Source organism: Silene latifolia, chromosome 1 (genome assembly GCF_048544455.1).
Source record: "Silene latifolia isolate original U9 population chromosome 1, ASM4854445v1, whole genome shotgun sequence".
In the NCBI taxonomy this organism is placed as follows: Eukaryota; Viridiplantae; Streptophyta; class Magnoliopsida; order Caryophyllales; family Caryophyllaceae; genus Silene; species Silene latifolia.
This window is the reverse complement of record NC_133526.1, coordinates 195,302,136-195,313,397: the sequence shown is the minus strand read 5'-3', so window position 1 is coordinate 195,313,397 and position 11,262 is coordinate 195,302,136.

Here is an 11,262-nt window from a genome sequence, read left to right as displayed (position 1 = left end):
TAAAGCCTGGTCCTCATCGCAATCGAACGACCATGATAAGAAGGAACATGAACTGGGGGCTCGATCAATCGAAGCCGTTCCATAAGCCAAACCTACCAAAAGCAGGTATTAGAACACAAAAAGAAAAAACGAAAAAAAAAAAAAGGAAAAACGAAAAAAAAAGAACAACAAAAAAGAAAAAACGAAAAAAAAAGAGAGGAAAAAGAGAAGAAAATGTTCTTTTACCTGCAGAATGACGGGACTTCCAAAATACGGTAGGTCACGGTTGGCTTTCCTATTATCCAAGCCCAACAGGATCTCTCCTAAGCATAAACAAGCTGGGCTCCTGCGCAGCTCCATTTGCTCAACAAGGCCCAGAAGACGGGGATCACCTCTCAAGTCTTCATCAACATGCCCTTGGAAGACATACACATGCAACAAGCAAAACCCAAATGCCCTTCGCCTAGCAACATAAGAAACGGTGGGGTCGGCCCTATTAATGAATCGGTCAATGAAATCCAACATTCGCACTCCCTTCGAGGTCACTAGACGGTCCACCTCGAGTCTAGTCAACCCAAGCAAGTCTCTAAATTTGCTTTTATACCCTTGCGAAGTAGAAGGAATGGCAGGCAAGTGTTCAGGGTCCCATCCACCAATCGCAGCAATTTCTTCAGAAAATGGGCAAATGTCGCCTCCAGGGAACGCAAAGACATGGTAATTCGGGTCCCAATAATCAAGACAAGCATCCAAGAATGGTTTGACAACCTTGATAAGCTTCAAACTCAACAATGATCCAAGATTATAGGCGCCCATATCATATTTCTCCATGTTTGAAAATTCGTTGGTCCATTCTTTTAAGCGAATCTCCAACGTATTCATGATGAGAGATTATTTTGAGAATTTTATGTAATAAGACGAAGAAGAGACGAAAGAATTATGTGAATAAAAGCTCTATCGACGTCTCTATTTATACTAATTTCTGTTTCCAAAAATCTGCCAGAACGGAACAACCTGGGAACAGGCGCAGCACCTGCTGCGCCTCTTCAAAGGGACGCAGCTCATGCTGCGCCTATTTCGTAGCTAAGTTTCTGTGATTTTCCGCGTTGGATCTTTCCTAATTTCGTGACGAATAATTTCCTATTCCTACGGGTTATTGTTTTGTTAAATACGTGGGAATTACCATATTCCATGTTTCCTAATTCCGCGGGCACGCATTTCGAGACAACATCGACATTTTCGCCATTTTACCACACTTGCACTTTTTAATTTTAATTTTAATTGATTTATTTTAGGAAATAATTTTCATTTTAATTCATTTATTTTAGGAAATAATTTTCATTATAAATTTAATGAATTTTAACATTTATATATTAATTTCATTTCTACATTTATTTCACCATTTCATTTCTAACTTATAGGTTTCTATTTTTTTCTTTTAGGGGTAACCCTCCCTATCGTCCGGTCATTTCCGGCAATTTTTTGCATTTTTGCATTTTTTGCGTGCTTTTGAGTCTCTCGTTTTGCGCTAACTCAGGCCATGTGTATATACAAATGTATGTTTTGCGTGATTTCTATGTAAATTTCGGCAGCATGACGGCGTAAACCGTCATCTACCAAACCTGTTCAAAGCTAACCTGCAGATACAAGTGTTCTGGGTGTAATTTCGGAGCAGTGTTATGACCACGTAAGCTTTGTTGAATGATGACTTTGCTTGACTCTTCCTTTCGGCCTCTCCTGAAACAATGAACAAACTGAGGGCTCGGCTTGGTACCGAGCGTACTCACTCCGACGCTCAAGTCAGTAAACTTAAAGGGATTAAGTTGTGTGTTACTTGGCAAAGTATATTGTAGAGAGATAAGGGAGTTTATACCAGATTAATAGTGAGTTTAGGTTATATTTCGGATCCTTTTCTCAATGAGAGAAGTGGAGTATTTATAGACTTTCACCTTTTGTCACGTAGTGGCCAAGTGGTAGAGCAGGTGGAAAAGATTGTTCTACCCTCGGCCGAGGGACCCATGGCAGGCCGGCTGGCCTGGTTGACTCCATGCCGAGAGGTCTTGGATATGAGTACGCGGATATGTCTCTCGGCTGGCTGGTTGCCTAGCCGAGACCCAAGTGACAGGCCGACAGGCTGCGTCGGTTAGGCTGTCTAATATGTTGACTTGCTGTCTTTTTGCTTTGACCTTGCTCAATATGTTGACTCGGTCAGCGGGTGCAGAATATGCTCCATCAATTTGCCCCCAGCGTAGTCTATGTCGTGGTATGGACCTTCGATGAGTGTTGAGCGTATTCTGCGCAAGTTGAATTTCTTCCCCGGCTTCTCCTTCCTCGGCTTGGTTCTGCTCAGGCCGTATCATATCCCCCCTCCACATGGATGTGTAATGGACATCAGATGTGGAAAAGAAAATGGCGCTGGCTGAGACCGAGGTTGAGAGTGCCGTGTGCTATCGATTGCCCCCGGCCGGTGCTGCCAAGCTTGGTTGAACAGCGGGCCGTTTGGCAAGTAGATACCAAGGAGCGTGTTGAAGAAGATACGTCGATTGGCATTCTGTCAAGGAGCGTGTTGAAGAAGATACGTCGATTGACATTCTGTCAAGGAGCGTGTTGAAGAAGATACGTCGATTGGCATTCTGTGGCTGCATGCTTGACACGTGGCTCGGTGTTGATTGGTTGACGCTTCATGGGCTTTGCCCTGATTGGTCCGTTTCATGGGTTTTGCTCTATAAATAGAGCAGTTACCCCCTGATTTTGGCCACCAAAAATTCATTTTCTCAAAAAAAAAATTTCTTCTCTCTAGCCTTCTTCGACGAAACTTCTCTCTAGTCTTCAAAGCGTTACTCGGCGTAACACTTTTCCAAGGTAAACAAACAAATTTTTTCAACCTTTATTTGTTAAGTATTTGTTGTCATGTCTTCTGCTGATGCTGGACCTAGTACTTCTGCGCCGGGGGGCTCCCCGTCGCGTCCTGATGAAGAGGAGGCACTGGTTGTCACCCCGTTAACCGTTGGGGGTCCCAAGCCGCTTTCTCCTGAGATTGATCCAAAATTTTTGGAGGATTTCGAGAATGATGATGAGGCGACCCCTTCTGTCGTAAGGAGGCCGCCTAATTCGGGGCACGGTGATGCCTGCTCGATCAGTCCTGACCGTGCCTGGACGAACAAGTTCGCCAGTTGTTCTGGTTCTGAACTTTTTGAACACCATTACTCCTTCGGCAGGGGGTATAGAATTGTTATCCCTGAGGAGGGCCAGGCCGTCTGTTGCCCTCCCGAGGGTTGTATCGGCGTATACATCAGACACCTGGAGTATGGGCTCCGGTTTCCTCTGAATGAATACGTTGCTGCTATTATTAAAGCAATGAATGTCGCCGTGGCCCAACTGCATCCGTTGGCCATCAGGACGATTGTTGGTTTTGTATGGTTGTGTATTTTCAAAGGGGAGGCCCCAACGGTGAACCTCTTCCGCCGGCTCCACCATCTTAAACAGACTACCGTAGTCGGCTCGGGGTGGTACAACATACAGACCGAGCCGGGCTTCGTCACCGTTTCCAAGCTGACGTCTTGTAAGGACTGGAAGGGGCGGTGGGTATACGTTGAGGTTCCGGAGGACTACTCGCTGCCCCGGTCCTTTCAGAGCCGCGTCAATTTGCGATGCGAGAGTAAAGGGGAGCATGACAAATATGTCTCCCGGAGTAAGCTAAAGATGGACGCCAGCAGGGTCTATCTCAATGAGGACGAACAACGGGCAATGAGGCTGTTTGAGGCCGAGAAGGATGGGACGCCGAAGGGATGGATGCCCCCGACGCAGATCGTTCTTCAGGATGAGCTGCTCTGCCACGTCGGCCTCATACCGGCCCTCGAACAGGGTGAGTGGGGTCGGTGTGAGGCCCATCTTTGCTTTTTATGTTTCTGTATCTTGGCCTTGGTTTATCTCCTTTTGTTTAACTCTTGCTTTATTTCTTTTACAGACCGTTTTGGCCCGGATCTTTCTGCGGATATCCTCAAGAGGTTGGGACTTGGCGAGGACGGAAAAATTGTTGATTTTCATCCTAAGGCCTTGCCGCGTGATCGCAGACCGACTCCTAACGAACTCATGGACCAGCAGTTGAAGGTACTGGATGTGACGGCGGCTCAAGCGCGGATAGCTGGTAACGTGCCGCGCCGCAAATCAAAGACAACGTCTACGACGGCGACGGCGTCAACTCCGGCTCAGTCTTCAATCCCTGTGGTCCAAAAGCAGCAGGTGGTCATAGATGTTGAGGATGAGGTCACTGTTGCGAAGGCTCCTCCTTCTTTGAATAAGAGAAAGGAGACCGAGTCTGCCGCCGCTGCTGTTACCGAGGCCGGTAAAGAAAAGGGGCCTCCAACCAAGAAGGCCAAGGCCGGTACGGATCTAACCTATGGCCCAGATTTAGCTGGTTCATTAGGCATTCCTGATGACAGACTTTCTGACATGTCAATAAATGTTGACATGGATGCTCTGTCTGAATTTTTTGTAGATCAACCGCCGCCGGCTGTCCCTCTCACTGAACGGCAATCGGAGAAGCGGCCAGTGCAGACGGGCAATCAAAATGTCGTCGTCGACTCCTCCTCCCTGAAGCCTTCCCCTATTGAGCTTGTGGCGGAAGGCACAAGGTTGTGCAAGAAGCTGGCTAAGTGGAATGAACTAGCCGGCGCTCATATTATGGAGCAAGAAACGGTCATGGTTCGAGCTGCCCCTGCGGTTGAACGGCTTAAGCTTGATCTTGCCGCTGCTAAGAAGGAGGCCGAGAGAGCCAAGGCTGAGGTTGCGGTGGCTGAACAAAAGCTTAGGGAGGACGCTGAAAAGGCGGTCCTAGCCGAGAGAGCCAAGGCTGAGGCTGCGGTGGCTGACGCCGCTAAGCTGCGGGAGGAGCGGGACAAGCTTCAGGGTGCTTACGACGCCGCGGTTGGTAAGAGGGAAGAATGGAAGTCTCTGTATTCGGCTCAGGCGAAGGGACACAGGGACACAAGGGCCATCCTCGCCCAGAGGGAGGAGGACATTGAGACGCTCCAAACTGTCATCATCCCTAACATGTGCGCCCAATACCGGGACCAGGCCGAAGAAGCCACCAGGGAAGTAATCAGAGAGCTCTTTCCTGAAAGCTCCTTCCCGTGGCAAAAATTTAACCAGCTGCTTGATGATAAGGCGGCTGCTGCGGAGGCAAAGGCTGCGGAGGAGGCAGAGGCGAATAAGGCCTCTGAGGAGGCTGCGGAGAAGGCAGCCCATGATGAAAAGGTGAAGGCGGCCAGGGAGGAAGCTGAGAGGGCAAAGGCAGCTGAAGCTGCAAAGTCGGCTTCTGGGTCGCCCACCAAAGATGATGCTGCTGCTGCTGGTGGCGAGCAGCAACAAGCATAGGGAGATGGGCGGTCGTCACCAGACTCACCTGGCCCTTCGGATAGCTTCAGCTGTTCGGGGGCCAACTTTTGAGCCTTCTTTCCCTGCCATCCTTTTGGCGCTTCATTGTCTCAATGTGATACTTTTTGTTGTTCCTTCTTCTTTTTTTGTAAAACTTTGGTAGGTTGAGTTTAGGCTATCCTTATTGGGACGGCCGTCGACTTCATTTTGTATCACCTGTAAACAAGTTTAATAAAGTTTGTTTATTTGCCCTCGGTTTGGCCGGGGCTTTGATCACAATCCTTCATTCAGTTGTCTTCTTTCGTTATTAGTTGAGCGCTTTTTTTCTTTTCGTTTTTACCTTCGGCCAAGCCGAGGCAGTTAGAATGCGTATCTCAACTGTACTTAACATTTTTTAAACATGTTGGCATGTCGGTCGCTTCCTCCTTCACTCTCGGTCTGGCCGAGGCGTCAGATTTGCGCTTCCCAACCGCCGTTGTGAACATGTTAGCGTATCGGTCGTTGTGTCCCCGTCACTCTCGGTCTGGCCGAGGCAATCGAGTTAACGGCTCGACAGCGTTCGTATCTGTAGACGTGTTGATCGCTTCCTCTTTCACTCACGGTCTGGCCGAGGCGTCCCATTTGCGTTTCTCAACCGTACTTATACGTTCCTAAGCATGTTGGTCGTTGTGGCGAGTATCAACTGCTGTTGGCAAGTCGCGTTTCCCTCGTCACTCCCGGCTATGGCCGAGGCAACTGAGTTTACGTTTTGACTGCTTTCCGTATCTATAGACATATTGATCGCTTCCTCTGCCACTCCCGGATTGGCCGGGGCAGTCAGATTTGCGTCTCAACAGTGCTTATACGTTTTTGTACTTCGGTGGTGACTGCCTGGCTTTGGCCGCGGCGTCTATTCTGGCATGACTATGGAGGGGACAAGTATTTTGATGGAAAACTTGGATCACTTTTTATAAGGTATAATCACACGTTGGGGTGCCCACAGCGGTCTCGGACACCTCCGCCGCTATATGAAATATTTCTTTAGGTTGTCTGTGTTCCAGTGGCTCATTAGAGGCACTCCCTCCATGTCTGTCAGCCGGTATGTCCCCGGCCTCATTTCTTCAACCACTTTGTAGGGTCCTTCCCAGTTGGCCGTCATTTTACCATGGATGTTTCCTTTGTTGGTCGCGGCTGACTTTCTTAGGACTAGATCTCCTACTCTTAAGTCTCTTTTGTGGACCCTATGGTTGTATGCTCTTCTCATTCGGTTTTGATACACTGCCAAGTTAAGCCGTGCCGTGTCTCGGCTTTCTTCGACCAGGTCTAGGGAGGCTTTCAGGCCTTCCTCGTTTTCGACTGGGTTAAAGGTTTGCGTTCTGTATGTTGGCACCGCTGCTTCAATTGCGGGACGGCTTGGACCCATAGACTAGGTGGAATGGACTGTACCCCGTTGCTTCTTTCTCCGTGGTTCTAAGGGACCACAGGACGCCGGGTAGTTCATCAGCCCACCTTCCTTTTAGATCTTCAACCTTCTTTTTCAATCCGTTCAGTATCGTTTTATTGGCTGCTTCCGCCTGCCCGTTACTCTGAGGGTGGCAGACAGAGGAGTATGCGAATTTGATGCCGAGTTCTTCTAACCAGTTCATCACCATGTCACTCCAAAATTCTCGGCCGTGGTCAAACACCATGACTTGGGGCAACCCAAAACGAGTTATAACGTTTTCCCAAATCACCTTTCTTACGGCCGCCGTGGTCTTGGCAGGTACTGCGACAGCTTCGACCCATTTGGTGAAGTAGTCAACGGCGACAATTAAGTATTTTCTTCCTCCGGAGGCCGTCGGAAATGGCCCTAGTAAATCCATCCCCCACTGTGCAAAAGGAAGGGGACTAAGCACCGGTTGCAGGTCTCGGGAAGGAGCATGTATCACCGGAGCATGTATTTGACAGTTCTTACACTTCTTGGTCTTAGCTCAGGAATCCTCAAGCATGGTAGGCTAAAAGTAGCCGGCTCGGAGAGCTTTGTGGGCTAACGTTCTCGCCCCCATGTGATGTCCACAGATGCCTTCGTGAATCTCTGTCAGTATTAGCTCCGCGTCGGCTGGGCCGACACATTTCAAGAGTGGTCTTATTACGGACCTTCTGTATAATTCTCCTTCGAACACCAAGTACCTTGCGGCGATCCTCTTTATCTTCTGAGACAGACTGCGGTCCTCCGGTAACTCATTTGTTAGTTTGAACTTCATTATCGGAGTCATCCACGTCATCTCGGCTTCGATGTCGCCCACCATGCCGATGGACTCAGCGATGCTTTTAGCATTCCTGATATCCACCAGCACGGTTCGGCTGACATTCTTGATGGTTGAACTGGCAAGTTTTGAGAGAGCGTCGGCTCGGTTGTTCTCAGACCTGGGGATGCATTGGATTTGGAAAGATTTTAATTTAGCGGTGTCAGTTTTTACCCTTTCCAGGTATCTTACCATCCCGTCGTCTCGAGCCTCATACTCTCCTCTGATTTGGTTAGTCACCAATAGTGAGTCTGTCTTCAACACAATGTGTTCCGCTCCGGCAGCTCTAGCTAGCTCGACTCCAGTTATCACCGCCTCGTATTCAGATTCGTTGTTTGAGGCCGAGAAGGTAAACTTCAAGGCATACTCAAACTCATCCCCGTTTGGGCTGATGATAAGGATGCCGGCTCCTGAGCTGTTCGTCGTGGAGGACCCGTCGGTGTATACTTCCCATACTCCGGGATTTGGTTCTTCTTTATATGTGCACTCGGCCGGGAAGTCTGCAAGTGCCTGCCCTTTTATCGAGGGCCTCGGCTTGTATTAAATGCCGAAGCCGGATAGCTCTACTGCCCATTTGATGAGCCTGCCGGATTTTTCAAATTTTTCCAATGCTTTCTCCAATGGTTGGTCGGTTAGGACCGTCACGGGATGTGCGTCGAAGTAAGGTTTTAGTTTCCTTGCGGCAACGACGACAGCAAAGGCTGCTTTTTCGATCAGTGGGTAATTTCTTTCGGCGGCCAGCAGTGTATGGCTGATAAAGTAGATTGGGTGTTGCTGCTTGTCTTCTTCTCTGATGATTACGGCACTGACCGTGGCCGAGGTAACTGCTATGTATAGATATAGCGTCTCCCCCAGCATCGGCCTGGACAGGAGAGTTAGAAGATGAGCTTTCAGTTGCCTGAAAGTTGTGCTCTGTTCCTCCCCCCAGCTGAAGTCTTTATTCCCATTCAACACTTTGAAGAATGGGGTGCTCTTGTCGGCTGACCGAGAGATGAAACGGGCGAGAGCCGCCATCCTCCCGGTCAACATCATAACCTCTTTTCGATTCCTCGGCTCCGGTAGGTCCAGTATTGCTTGAACTTTCTTTGGATTGGCATCAATTCCCCTGGCGCTGACAAGCACGCCGAGGAACTTACCTGCCCGGACACCGAAGTTGCATTTCATTGAGTTAAGTTTCATCTTGTATTTCCTTAGTGAACAAAATGTTTCGCTCAAGTCGGCCAAGTGCTCGCTGTCAGACTTGCTTTTTACAATAGCATCGTCGACGTAAGCCTCGATGTTTCGCCCTTTTTGATCTTGAAACACTTTGTCCACCAGCCTAGTGTAAGTTGCGCCAGCGTTTTTCAAACCGAACAGCATCATTTTATACATGTATGTGCCGTGTATGGTGATGAATGCGCACTTAGGCATGTCTTCTTCGGCCATGAATACCTGATGGTACCCTGAGAAGGCGTCTAGCAGGCTTAGCATAGTGTAGCCTGCTGTTGCGTCAATTAAGCTATCTATTCGAGGGAAGGGATAGCAATCTTTAGGGCATGCTTTATTAAGATTTGTAAAATCAACACACATCCTCCACCCCCCTGATGACTTCTTCACCATTACAACATTTGCTAGCCACTCAGGGTAAGTACAAGGCATGATAAAGCCTGCCTCTAACAATTTATATACCTCGGCCTTGGTGGCCTCATCTTTCTCGGCCGAAGGAGTTCCTCATCTTCTGCTTGACAGGGCGAGCGTTGGAGAGCACGTTCAGCTTGTGAACGATCACCTCTCGGCTCACGCCTGGCATCTCGGCGGCTGAGTACGCGAAGACGTGTTTGTTCTTCCTCGGCAGGTCTAGGAGATCGGCTCTGAATTTTGGCTCCAGGCCGACACCGACAGTTACGGTGCGTCCTGGGTCAATTTCCACTTGCTCGGTCTCGGCTCCTTCGACCATGCCGACGGTGTTCATCGGATCACCCCCCTATTGTAAGGATGGGCTCTTCCCTTTCTCTGATTTCTTCGCCACTTTGAGGGATTGCATGTTACACCCTCTGGCAGATATTTGGACATTGACAATTTCGTCTCTCTCGTCCTTTGAGACGAGCTTTTGTGCCTCCCCCCGGTCCGAGACATACATCAATGTCAGGGCCCGGATGGACATTACAGCATCGGCCTTGCTCAAAGTGACCCGGCCTATTAGGACATTGTAGGCGGACGAACCATCAATAACCACGAACTCAGACCAAACATTTTTGGCCGCATCTGCTTGGCCAAACATCACCGGCAATCTGATTGACCCCAGGGGTACCAGGTCGGCCCTAGAGAAGCTGTATAGTGGGTTGGTGCAGGGGCTCAGGTCCTCAATCTTCAGGCCGAGATTGAGGAAGCATTCCCTGAACATGATGTTTGTGTAGGCGCCTGTATCAATTAGGCACCTCTTAACCAAGTGGTTGGCTATGTCCAGGTGGACCACCAGCGGATCGCTGTGCGGGGCTACGACTCCTTCGTAGTCTTTCTTTCCGATGGTTATATCGGGGACGGTGGAAGCGGGGATCGCTGTGGTGGGCACAAAGTTGATGGCTTTGGTAAAGCTCATTTAGGTGTCGTTTGTGCCCATTAGCTGACCCTCCGTTCTCGTTTCCTCCGATAACCACCTGGATCACTCCCATCCTCTGGAATACTTATTTCCTATTCGCCCCGTCGGAGCTCGTTTCCGGGGCCCCAGCTACGTACTTGCTGAGGGCCCCCTTTCGGATCAGCTCCTCGATGGCATTCTTCAGATGCCGACAGTAGTCGGTCTTATGGCCGGGCTTGGTCGTGGTAATCGCAAAATTGGCTTGCGTCGCCTTCCGCCCTCGTCTTGGGGGGTCTTGCCCATTTCTGCCCTTCACTCTTGCTCAGGGCGAAGACCTCGGCCGGAGATTTGACCAGGGGGTGTGACCGTTGTACCGCTTCTGGGTGTATGGTCCCGAACTCCCCCCGGTGCCCGCCGAGTTCTGCTTCCTGTTAGATCTCTCAGGCCGTGACCGATTCATGTCACGGCGACCTTCATCAACGTTGTCCCGGCGGCTCCTCCTTTCTGGGTGCCCAGCTTCACTGTGGCCTACCCAGGTCTTGTGGTAATCCTCCACATTTACGGCTCGGTCGACCATCTTTCTGGCGGAGTCCAGGTTGAGGTCCTCGCACTTGATCAGCTCATTTTTTAGCTCGCCTTTCGGGAGGCCTTTCATCAGTGCGAAGGCCGCCAGTTCGGTGTTCAGCTCACGGATCTACTGAGCTTTTGCGTCGAACCTCTTCACATAGCTTCGTAGAGACTCGTCCTCCCCCTGTCGGATAGTGAGGAGATCCGACGTCTCCACGGCCCTTCTCTTGTTGCAGGCGTACTGGGCTACGAAGTTATCCCTTAGGTCGGCGTAGCAGTATACCGAACCATTAGGCAGCCCCTTGTACCAACTCTGGGCCATCCCATGCAGGGTTGTTGGGAAGACTCGGCACCATACCTCATCAGGCTGCTCCCATACCGACATGTAAGACTCGAAAGCCTCGGCGTGGTCGGTTGGGTCACTGTCCCCTTTGTACGTTAGGGCCGGCAGCTTCAGTTTGGTTGGCACGGAGACTTCGAGGACATAGGCACTGAGGGGCTGTCTGACCATGTGTCTAATGA